The sequence below is a fragment of the Cricetulus griseus genome, chromosome 2 (assembly GCF_003668045.3).
Source record: "Cricetulus griseus strain 17A/GY chromosome 2, alternate assembly CriGri-PICRH-1.0, whole genome shotgun sequence".
NCBI classification, from domain to species: Eukaryota; Metazoa; Chordata; class Mammalia; order Rodentia; family Cricetidae; genus Cricetulus; species Cricetulus griseus.
In genome coordinates this window covers 27,623,595-27,636,157 of record NC_048595.1, presented here as the reverse complement: position 1 = coordinate 27,636,157, position 12,563 = coordinate 27,623,595, and positions in this window count along the sequence as shown.

Below are 12,563 nucleotides of genomic sequence, written 5' to 3'. Positions count from 1 at the left end.
CTTTGCTGTGACTGCAGAGACTTTCTGAGCCATTTCCTTCTGGAAAGCTTCCAGTGTGGTCCCATGACCCCAAGGGGAGAGCAATGCTTACCAGCCCCTGAAAGCCTTGCTTTACAGCTTGTTCTCCTGGCTCACACCCTGTCTGGACTCTAGATAGAAGACAGTGGGTGAAGCTTCCCACAGAAGGCTGTTTGATGTCCTAGATAATCACAAAGGCACAGCTGAGGTTCCTGGGCAGGAGTGACAGGACCAGGGCAGCAACATAGAAGGTGAGTCCTGGCTATTGTGCACACACAGCTGACTGTGTGGAGGCAGAAGTGACTTCCTCGTGTGCTGCCTCTATACCATGGTTTCAGAGGCTTAGCCTCAACAGGGTTTCCTAGCCACTTGCCACCCCTTCAAGGACTATCTTCTGCTGAAAACACCTATGCTGCAAAATTGTTGCTTCAAACCCAAGGCCCTACCAAGGTCCAGCTCCACCACTTCCACGCTGTGTGCCCTCTGGCAAGCTACTCAACCAGTCTGTGCCTCAGATCTCTCCTCTAGAAATGAGATGCTCATAGTAGGCCTGATACAAAGATCCATGAAGTGTTTTGCACACTCCCCAGAACCTGTATGAAGCATGCAATAAATATTAGCTAGTTATTATTTTCATCAAAAAATGAGAAAACACAAAAACAATACTCTTATTAACTGAGAGGGACAGGAAGAGAGGGACTAACCAAAGCCACAAAGTGAGCATGGAGGAGGTCTCTGGACTCCAGATCAGGGATTTTTTTCTACTCTCCTTCAGCCAGTTGGCTGTGTGTGTGTGTGTGTGTGTGTGTGTGTGTGTGTGTGTGTGTGTGTGTACATGTGCATTCTTTATTGCATAAAGCCACTGTATTATGTGTGCTGTCAGATATCCTATTAAAAAGCAAAGTGAAAAAAACAGTGAGCAGTCTTCCTCTGCCTGCTCCTGCACTGATTACAAAATTAAATTAAGCTCTGGGGCTCGCTGCCGCTGTTTGATGGGGAATACAATGAATTGCTCTTTGCCTCCCTGTGAGAAGTCCCTGAGCTTGGAGCTGGGGGAGCTCAGCCCCAGACAGTATTTCTTCCTCCCAATGCCCGGGGGGCAGAACCTTCCTCTCTAGAAATGTTAAGCCCCTGCACCCGGCTGCCTTTTTATTAGGTTAATAAAACACCAGACCCATCAAGTCTCCGACTCATAAAGGTCACTGAGTCACGTCTGAGTGCAAGGAGAGTGGAGGGGTAGCTGCTCCCTAGAAGTGGGGGTGAGAGAAACTTCCCCCATCCCCAGGCTGGCATGGACTCTTGGGGCTTGGACCAGAGTGCTCCAGGAGCAGTGAGGGCAACATGGCAGGAAGCTGCATGGTTGCCTGACTGTACAGCCTTAGTGAACAGGGTCACCAGGGAAGGGTCAGGAACTGGCAGGAAAATGGCTAGGGGTCTGGAGGGCAGAAGAGTTATACACTGGCACCAGCAACTGGAGGGAGAAACAGTACTGTCTAGAGCCATGCCTGCATGGGCCTTAGAGCTACCAAGTTCTGGTTCAAAGTATGCACCAGAGGCTACCTTTACTCTTGATCTATTCCTGCTGTGTCAGGGTCCTGAGGATGTGGAACAGGCCACCCTGAAACAGTGGTAATCCCTATCCTCTCCTAAGGATCTTGAGTGACTGGGCTCAGCTGGGAGGTTCTTCTCCTCCATCTGGTGGCCCCGGGTGACAGTTAAGTGGACATGCCACTTGCCTGCAACTGGAAGCACAGCTCGAGCTGGGGAAGCCTCACTTTCCATGTGGCTGGGGGTTCCTCCCAGCCAGCACTGAGCATCCGAAGGGAGCCAGAGTTCCAATGGTGAATGTAGGCCTTTGAGAGCTTGGGAGAAGAAATACACAGTATCACTTCTGTGGCATCCTATTGGTTCGCATGATAGATGGTCAGACTGGAGGGAAATGAAAATAGATTCCACCTAGCATGGGAGAAGTGGTTAGGAACTGACAGCCATCTTTAACCTACCCATCTTCTCTCTGGTTTCCCTGTGCCTCTAGGACAGATTCCAACAGATTTCCCCAGTGGTCTCCAGGGGCAGAATCCCTGTCTACCACTCTACATCTGCCTCATGCCACTCTGTATCTTGGCTGTACTTCAGCCCACAGCCCTTCCAGATGCTCCATTTTGCCCAACTCTTCCACTTCAAGGCCTTTGCACTTGGCATTGATGCTCCTTGCTTGACTAGCTGTTAGACTTAAGGAGTCAGCCAAAAGATGACACCACAGGACTTCCCTCTTGCAGCCCACATTTACTGTGCACTTACTACATGCTGAGCATATTAAAATAAAGTCCTTGTTATTCTCTATTAACTTCCCCTTGCTTTAATGCTTTATTTTCCTTTTCCCTATGGGACCTGCACGCTTCCCCATGGTGCATATACTATCCCAGGGGAAGTGCTTGTTGCATATGTGTTGAAAGAATGTAAGCCATTGCTTAGTCTTGTGACCTTGACCAAGTGACTTGACCTTGACCTCTCTGCCTCCGTTTCCCCATTTGTGATGTGGTTAATTGAGAGTATCCTCCTCATAGGGATGTCACAAGGATACAGTTACTACAAGTCAAGCCCATAACCTGGCTCAGCATACAGCAAGACACCATCAACACACAACCCTGCAGTAACCATCATCTCCTTAATGAGATCTGGACTCTGCTGTGACAGGACCCAGCTTGAGTTCTGGTAGAGTCAAGGGCCTCGTGGATGCTTCTTGGTTTCACCTCAAGTGTCTATCATTGTGCCTGGCGCTCAGTGAAACAAATTTGCTGATTGAACCGACAGCCTGTTTGGGTCCATCCACACAGTGGTTCTGCCTACGTCTTACATTATTCACATTCTAGAAGCCTTGCCCAGCATGCCATGCCCCTTTCTACTGCAGAGCTATCTGTTTGCCATGTGGCCCAGTCACTGCATCATTGACCTCGGAGATGCAGGGCCTGGAAGAGGCTATGTTTTATATTGCCCTTGGTTATCAGTCTTCTTATAAAATGAAGGGCAGAGACCCTCAGTTGAAGGTGTCTTACTAGGTGCTGAGTACTGCTTTGTGTATGTCAACCAGTTATTGTCCTCACAGAGGCTCAGAGAGGTTCAGTAACTTGCCAGAGGCCCAGCAGTTCAGACTAGTTTGATTTGGTGTCTAGACTCTCTTTTTTTCCTGGGTTTTTAGAGACAGGGTTTCTCTGTGGCTTTGGAGGCTGTCCTGGAACTAGCTCTTGTAGACCAGGCTGGTCTCGAACTCACAGAGATCCTCCTGTCTCTGCCTCTCAAGTGTTGGGATTAAAGGCGTGCGCCACCACCGCCCAGCTGGTGTCTAGACTCTTACCCCTTGTCCTCCAGAGGCACTGCCACACTTCTGTGTTGACCTCTGCACTTGTCCCTTGCCTGTAGACACAGGAATGAGCAGCTGGGTGAGCTTGTGGTCTGTGCCAACACACATACACACACCTTCATGCTCAGAAGATACCAACTCCTGGCTATCTGCCCTGCTGCCACTATGTTGAAACCCTTGCTAATTGCTGAACCTGGGCCTGCTTTCATCCTTCCTCGCCAGCCTAGCCTCTGGAGACAAGGGCCTAAGCAAGTACCTGTCCCCGACATTCCTAACCTCATCCTCAGGTACATCTGAAATACTTTCTGGTCCTGGGAGGGACAGGGACTTTGGTGTCCCAGAGAGATAGAGATGTCAAGGCCCAAACCGTCAGATAGTCCTCTGCCCTAGCACTGGGGACATATGCTCTCCTGCTTGGCTGGCTTGCCAGTCTCCACACCCAGACCTCTGCTTCTAGGTTTGTAAATGTCACATTCAGCAGAGGGCAAACATGTTTGGGCTACTATGCCTTCCTTTCCGTTTACCTTTCTCTCCAGTCAGAGTAGGCCAGGAGACTGTAGGCAAACTCCATCCACAGGGCTACACTAAGGAGCTGTGCCCGGGTGGCCAGAAGGAGGGGTGGGAACAGGTTCTGTCTTGCAGAAGCATAAGGGAAGCCTGCCTAGACCAGCTTGGTGTGAAGACCAAGCTTGGGTATATGCTTTAATCCAGGGGCCCTTACTAAGTTATAGAAAGCACCCATACATGGGTGCCCTTTTACTGGGGCCAAGAGTGTAGACTTTCTGTAGCACAGGTTAACCCAGCTGAGTCTTAATACCTCTTTCAGGGTCTTTGCACCACACTGGAGGGTGGAGCACCAAGTTTGTGGAGTGGCTTCTCCCTGAATGTTCTTGGTACCAGAGTGGAGTTTGGGAATATGGGACAGAAGAATGGCTGAGTTACTGATGCCTGGCCTTCTGGACTTGCTGTGTGTGTGTTGGGGGGGGGGTGCAGGGGGAGGTTGCTATCAGAGACAGGCAGTTCTCTCAGGGAGAAAATGTGCTAAAAAACCCCTCTTGAGTTGGGGCCTCTGATGAGGGAGTGAGAAGGGGTAGAACGGATAGGAACACACTGTGGTAGTTTGAAAGTGATTGGCCCCATAAGCTCAGAAGGAGTGGCACTATTACAAGGTGTGGCTTTGTTGGAGTGGGTGTGGCCTTGTTGGAAGTGTGCCACTGTGGGGGTCGGCTTTGAGGTCTCCTTTGATCAAGTTCAGTGTGACACTCGGTACACTTCTTGTTGCCTTTGGATAAAAGATGTAAATTCTCAGCTCCTTCTCCAGCACCATGTCTGCCTGCATGCTGCCCTGTCCTGCCATGATGATAATGGACTAAACCTCTGAAACCATAAGCCAATCCAATTAAATGTTTTCTTTATAAGAGTTGCTGTGGTCACATTGTCTCTTCGCAGCAATAGAAACCCTAAGAAGCACACCTGCTAGACATAGGGAGGAAGGAAGAGGCAATTGGGTAGGTGAGTTTTACCTTTCCCCTCCAGTCACAGCAGGCCAGGAGCTCAGACACGAACTCTGACACAAGTGCTCCACTCAGGAGCCACACCTAGATGGCCAGGAGGGTCTACAGACCTTCATGGTCAGTGTTGAAAGGTGTTTTGTCCTTCTGTCTTTGACCACCCATGCCATCCCTGCTGGCTCTGTGCAAGCTCCCTACTGGCTCTGTCTCCTGAGCTTTCTTCCTGACTCTTCCACCTCTGAATTTTCTCTCTTTCTGGGGCCCTTCCTCCTCTCTGGCAGAGTTTAAAGGTGACCGGTCTCTTTGGCTTCTCCATTGTCTGTACCTAGCTCTCATGACTCCTTTCACCGGCACCTTTGGTTGTTACCCAAGGTGCAAGTGGTTTTGATTTTGAAGTAACCTAGTGATTTAGGGAGCTGACACATAGTCCGTGACAGCTTGTGGGGGCTCATATTGCTGCAGAACCGAGTGCCTTGGAGGTTAGCACCACCCTCCATCTCCAGGCGTTAGTCTGGGTATGCCTGGAAGCTTCTGCTTTCTCTGCATAGTTTGGGTGTGGTGATGCACATCTGTAGTCTTTGCACTTGGGACATGGAGGCAGGAAGATCGCTGTAAGTTTAAAGGCAGCCTGGATCATAGTGAGGCGTGCGCGTGCGCGCGTGTGTGTGCGCGCGCGCGCGCACACACACACACACACACTCCAGTTTAGGTGTACTGCACCCCAGTACCCACCCTTTATGTTAGTCTTCATGGGCCACAGACAGGCCCTGGCACTGGGCTGACGGGCTGACTGTCTGTCCCTGCGCTGTCTCTCAGTGTCTGCAATGGAACTCTGGTTCTGTCTCCATATGTTGCTTCCAGATAAGTCTCTGTCTATTCTGTTTGTGCTTCCAACTCTGAGGTGGGTCTACACCCCCATACCTCCTACCAAGCTCTTGATGCTTTTCTGTCTCTGTCCCTGTACTACTTACATCCAGCATTAAGTGATGCCACCGTCTGATTGCAGGAACAACCCTGGAGCATGTTCTCCAAGCCAAATCACTCCTAGACAGCCAGGGCCTAACTCAGGACCTTGGGTCACACTGCCCCCACCCTCAGCCCCCTAGTCTTTCATGTCACTTCGAGGAAGTTTCCTGAACTCTGTGTGACACTGCTGTCAGGGCCTGACTTACCAGGGGAGCATGAATAATTAAAAGCTGCAACCAGGCTTGTTCCGACTTAAGCTGTATTAGTGTTGCTAACTGTCCCGACCCGTTTAATATTCATGCCATTCTTGGCTCCTTTAAAGAGGGGGGAGCTTGCTACCTGATTTAAATTGTGCCTGTCAGTTTCGATTAAAGATCAGGTTGACCACAGTCGCAGGGAAATTAAATGAACATTCTCTTAAGCAATATCATAGAATTTAATGTAGCAATTAATATCTATTGCAATGTGGTGCCGTCACAGCTGCTTGGCATGGAATGGAGAGCTCATGGGGGTGGGGGAGGCTGGCAGGGCCCCTAAGTCTCCATTCTCCAGAAGTGAGGCCCTGGAGGGTCCTGGTCTTCACCTGGCTTCATGCCTGAGGTGGGCAGAGAACACATACTACGGCTGCTGTCATGCAGGGTCTATCCTTGTTGGTGCAGCCTTCTGTGGAGCTCATATTGGGGAGACTGAGGCACCGGGCATCAGAGGCTGTTTGAGGGTGGTAATGATTTGTTGTCAGAATGGGACAGCGTGTGACAGGAGCCCCACCCACTGAGGACCAGCCAAAGAGGAAGGTGAGAGGAGGCTTGGCTGAACTCTCATGCCCTGAGAGTTGAGCTCTCATGCCCTGGGGTTGCCTTTGAGAACCTGCTGTAGCTGAGGTCATGTGACACTGGGAAGGCCAAATGGAAGCTTCCAGGCAGTAGGTTAAACACGGACAGACCTGCCACAGCTGGGCTGGGGGAGACACTGTGGAATCTGCTCCTGGTGTTCTGAAGCCAGGCTGCAGAGTGGGTCTGTGGCTGCGGCTCATTCTCGGCTCCTTGTCTGAAGGATGGGAATCACCACCTACTGAGAGCCAGGAAGAGCAACCAGTGAACTGTGGGCTGAGGCACTATGCCTCCCAATGGTTAGGGACACAGCTTTAGGAGTCCCGTATGCTGGATTTGAACACAGGCTCCTCCATGTTGAGGGTACCTGTCTTCTGGCAAGGTAACCACACCGACTCAGTTTCCCCATCCTCAAAATGCAGATAAGAAATTGTCTTTGTCTTATCATCTGCCCAGGGGATAATTATGCTAATGCAGGTTAATGAGTGTTCAAAGCAAAAACCGGTGCCAGGACCCCGTGAGGCCTAGCTGTGGTCCCTGTGACAGTCAGGGATGACGTCAGGGTTGTGGCTGAATGTGATATTGCTTGTACTACAATGAAAGAAGATGGTGCTGGCTTCCCCTGTTGATGTCATCTGGTTCCCATAAAAAAGCACATGCATAATATATAAGGTGTACATGTTATGAAGATAATCAAATGAAGACCAATATTCTCATCTGATCTAAGTACTAGAACATTCATTAAGCATGGAAACTCTGGTGGGGCTCCTCCTCATTCTAACTCTTACCCCACCCCTAAGGACTCCATGCCAAATTGTATTTGTCACTGACTTGCTTTCTTTAAAAACATAAAGTCTGTGAATCTTGTGTTTTTGTAAATAAAACGGGTATTTATCTTGCAACTTTCCCTGCTTTGGTTTGTAGGTTTGCTTCCTCTGTGTAGCTGCAGGGGAATCACTTCCAGCTCAGTTCAGCGGTGTGGTAGAATCTCTGCTGTGAATCCAGGGTGCTGTGAATCCAGGGTAGGGTCAAGGTCATGCCCACTGTGCCTCCAGGGGCTCAGGGCCACCGTTTCCGGAAGGTTCATGCTCATAGGACAATCACAGGGTGCAACAGACACAGGTGTGCCAGACACAAGGTGCAGGCACCATGGCCATGCTCTGTGTAACTTCAGCTGGCCTCCAGATGTGTCCTAAAAACACAGTGATATCAGACCAGACCAGGCCAGACTTAGGGCAGTGGAGGTCAAGGAGCAGACAGGGACCTAGGAAAACTCAGGACTCTCAGGGGTCAAGATGAACCAACCCAAATCTTTGTGTTCCTTCCCTGAGCCACACCCCTCTCACAGTCACACAATACACTGAGGCCCTAAGGTACACGGGGTCCCTGAGGGTAGGCAGATAAGTCTGGGGGTTGCTACTGAGTTAGCAAGCTATACCTGACCCCCCACCTCAGCACTAGTTGTGGAAAAAAACTGAACTTTAGAGAGATTGGCATGGTCTACACCGACTTTCCAGCTCAGTAAGTGGCTGCACTGAGCTCTGACACCCCACCCCAGTGGTCAGAAGGCTGGGAAGAAGTAGAAAGAGTCAATAGGCATAGCGGGTGTTTGCAAGTGCCCCTCCCCGAGCAGCCCTGCACTATAGATGGGTGGTAACAGTAATCCAGGAACTAAGTGAGCAAGCGACACTCCATTGGTGGCTACAAGGAGACTACCTGATCTCTGCCTGTGTGTTTGTGGGTGGAGGGGGAGTTAGAACTGGAGATAAGACATCTTATAGAAGCTACCAGTACCATGTGGGGAGGAGGAAGGTGCCCCAGTCTCAGGCCACTAAAGCTCATGAAGAAACTCTTCAAGGTGCTTCCTTGTAACTCTCTGAGGAAGATTCCAGGCCTCAAAGGCCCTTCGGGTGGGAATGTGCATCTTGCCATTTGCATTTTGCTCGTAGGCTTCAGGAGATGATAGGTGGCCAGCTGACCCAGCTCCACTCTTGCCTGGCAGGTCTATTTCTCACTCTAAGTGATACATAGGCTCCTGGGGTGGAGGTCAGGCACTGAGTTGTAATGCTTTAGGGAAAATAGGAATCAGTTGCTTGATGGTTTGCTGAGCCTGCAGTTCCCTAGACCTGTGACTCCAGGTCTCTGATAGGAAGCTGAGAAGAGGCTGCCCTGACTGGCTTATCAGGTAATTCTAACTTGGATTGTTCCAGACACACTGAAGAAAGAGTTGGACTGGGTGATGTTCTGCTTTTCTCCGACATCTGTTTCCCTCAGCACCACAGAGCCTACATTTGTTTTGTTTTTCTGAGACAGGTCTAGCTATGTAGACCTGGCTGGCCGGAAACTCACTATGCAGATCAGGCTAGCCTCCAGTTTAGTTTCCTCAGCATTCCCAAAGGTTCAGAGGCTAGTGTCTGGTGTAGGCTGGGCAGGCTCCTCCCCTCTAGGGATTTCACCTTTCCTAACTCGTATCTTTTAAATCACTGAGATGGGAGAAGGAAGCCCAGGAATACTCATTCTCCAGTGGTTTTAACAGCTGGGCTTTTAGAATAGTTTTCTATTCTGTTCCCTACTCATTGGCCTAAGCCTAGCCACATGATCCCAATCTGACTGCAAGGAAAGCTGGGAAATGTAGTCTTCTGTTCAGGAAGACTACATTGACATAAGAGCTGGGGAATAAATAGCTTGCTTTCTGTCTTGGAGATGGATCCATTCTGGCATAGAGCTTCCTGCGCCTCTGGGGCTAAGGACAAGCGGTTGAGCTGTGTCTGTTACTGGGAGGCCTTGCTGGTCACACTTGGGTTTATCAGCTTATTTAGAAAAAGGGTCTACTCTTTTTTGGGTGGGGGAGAGGGAGGTGTGGTCATTATTCACACATGGCTGCTGTGTCCCCATCTTCTCTAGTCAGAACTAGACTGGCTTATAGGGTTCCCTTAGACTGATCATTATGCCAGTCAAAGAGAGTGTTTTGACCTCATTAGATAAACTCTGCGATCAAGTATTGATGTCTGTCACAGCATGGGAGGCGCTGGTATTGGTATGAACACCCTACAGCTGTACTTCTCATCATGGCCGCTAAAAGGACACTTGTGGCCCTTCACAGCTTGTCCTCAAACCTGATCCTCCACAGTCTGTCGAGTTTCTCCAAGTTCAAGCGTGAAGAATAGGTTTGGAGCAGCTCCTGGTGTATAATAAGAGAGCCATGAATGTGAGCTGTCATCTTGATCTTCCCATCTTGGCAGCTCCTGTGACCAGGCTGCTATGCCTGTACCCCATTACAGTGAGGCATCCTGGAATTAAACTCAATACTGATTGGGTGAGTTGACCAACGCAAATTAGAACCGTCCTTACACCTCTTTTATGCACCCAGTCTCTATTAACACAGCTGCAGACTGTATTAGCCCCTCAGTGAAACGTACACTAGTGAGACTCATTGATCAGCTGAAAGCCCACGACTCTGTCTCATATACATTACAATCAAGCCCGTGTCTCAGCCTCCCTGCCTTTGTTCAGATTCTCCTTACAGAAGATTGAGACCTTGCATTAACTCCTGTTTTATTTCATCTTGTGTGGTTCACCTTCAAGACTGCCAAGGTCCCCTTTTTTATGCCTTGAATGCTCTTTTGTCTGCTCCTAAATTGACTTTTCACAGCCAGCGAGAAGCCTGGGTTGGAGCAGCGAGCACTGCAATCATCGTCCTCATGCTGTGCTGGCTCTCTCTGGTGCAGAGCACTTCGCATACAGGACCTCGCTTGAACTTCCGGGCGATACTGGAAGCCAGACCCCAATCTCATGTGCAAGTGGAGAAGTCTCCCTCAGTCCTAGTCTCAGAGACTCAGAGGCAAGATATGACGCAGCCTGGATTTAACTCAATGTCTTTCTGACACCAACATTAATACTGCTAGCCATAGCTCCACATTGTCAGAGACAAGGGAAGCCAAGGCCAGACTTGGAGCTGCCCATCACAGAGCAAACCCACTCCGGTAGGCATAAGTGGGGCATAATTTATTATAGGAGCAGATTGCTCACAGAATTTCTGGGAGGGTCAATACACTACCAGGGGGAAAAAATCTCAACCCCCAATTGAACTGTCCTACCAGTGTGCAGTGCCTGTGACTACAGGATTACAGTGCTCAGTTCTGGCTTTGGCCAAGCTTGTCTAAGAAAGCCCTGGCTAACACCTCCTGTGACTTTCACCCTCTACCTCCACGAAACCAGGTCACGTGCAATACTCTCCCTGCAGAGGTGTCACAACAATGTACCCCTTAGCCTTTTAGTCTCCCTCATTCAGAAGGATGCGGTGGCAGGGTGGTAGTGTGCTGTTTGCCAAGCTTGGGGGCACATTTGACATACTGAGCTTAGAGCCATTACTCAGGTCACTGGCCCCTTCTTTGGTGATGTCTGCTGTGATGTCATCGTCTTCTAGAGCCCTTTACACCTAACTCTGAGAATATTCTTTCGGCCCTGGCCAGAGCTTTGGATTTATCAGGCTTTGAGGCACCCATCATGGAGCAGCAATGTGTGAGTCTTTTTAGAGAGGGCATCCTGCAGGGGCCTGGGCATGGAGGGCTGGGATCTAGGCTGGAGGGCTCTGCCAAGATGTGGTCCTTCTTCCAAAGGGTGAGTTTGTTCCTCACTGGACCCAGGATCCTGTCTCAGGCATGAGGCAGAGGAGAGAACACAGAGCTCAGCCTCCTTTGCAGAACCTCAGATCTCATGGGCTTCCTAGGATCAGTCCCCAGTAAGGAAGGTGGATGGATTGGGGGAAGATGGCTCAACAAGTAAAGCCTAATGACGTATGTTTGCTCCTCAGGCCTCACAAGTTGTCCTTTGATGTGTTTGTGCTTGTGCATGTGGCTCCCTGCCATAGCAGCCCTACTCCCACCCCTCCCAAGACTTCTAGTGTCCCATGGTGGATGATTTGGTCTACACCAGTTCCCTAGGGACCTTCTGGTGATGGCCTCTAGAACCCACCCATAGGTGCCTCTTCCTCCTGGGGAGAGTGGTATCTGCTGTGCACTGCTGGTATCTATCTGGATCCTTGGTTATAAATGACAGAAATAAACTTCAAAGTGTAACCAAAGGAGCATTAATAGAAAACTCATGTCAGTTGAAGGGATGTAGTATCATCTTAGAATTGAGCTCTGTCTGTCTGTCTGTCTGTCTGTCTGTCTGTCTGTCTATCTATCTATCTATCTATCTATCCTCTCCCCCATCCCTCCCTCCCACTCTTCTCTGTCTTGATCATTCTCATCCTTTCTGGCTCCATTTTGTTTAACTCTGTGTCAACACTATGCCCCGTAAACACTTTTCCCAAGAACTAGTGCCTAGGAACACCCAGCAGTTCTTCCCACTCGTTGTGCCTACAAATTACCCTCAAGGGGCCAGAGCTCTGGGCTTCGAAAAGTATATGCCCAAGCCAGTTTGAAGCTGCCATGGGGCAGCTGCTTTGATTAGAGTCACATGGTTAGAAGGAGAAGGTCTCTAACCCTGAAGAAAAGACAGGCTGTTCTCAGAATGCAGGTGGGAACTTGCAGACTTGGGTGAGCATTGTGGCTGTCCAGCCAGAGTGCAACAGAGTCCTGTGGGGAGCAGGTGTGCCTGGACTTCTGGCCTTAAACACGCTGCTTGGAACCATAACAGTCCTCTTCAGGGCCCAACACCAGCACAGAAAAGTACACACAGCAAATGTCATGGTGCTCCTTCATGGGCAGTCACCAGAGGAAAGAACCCCACCCGGTCCAGCCTCCTTTGAAAAGGAGGCTCTTCTTCTGCTCCCTGTGCTCCTTTCCTCCTCCTTTTCCTCCCTCCACCCCACCATGTCTCATTCTTGGAACAAGGGACTTGCACTTTCCAGGCAAGCACTAGCTCAGAGCT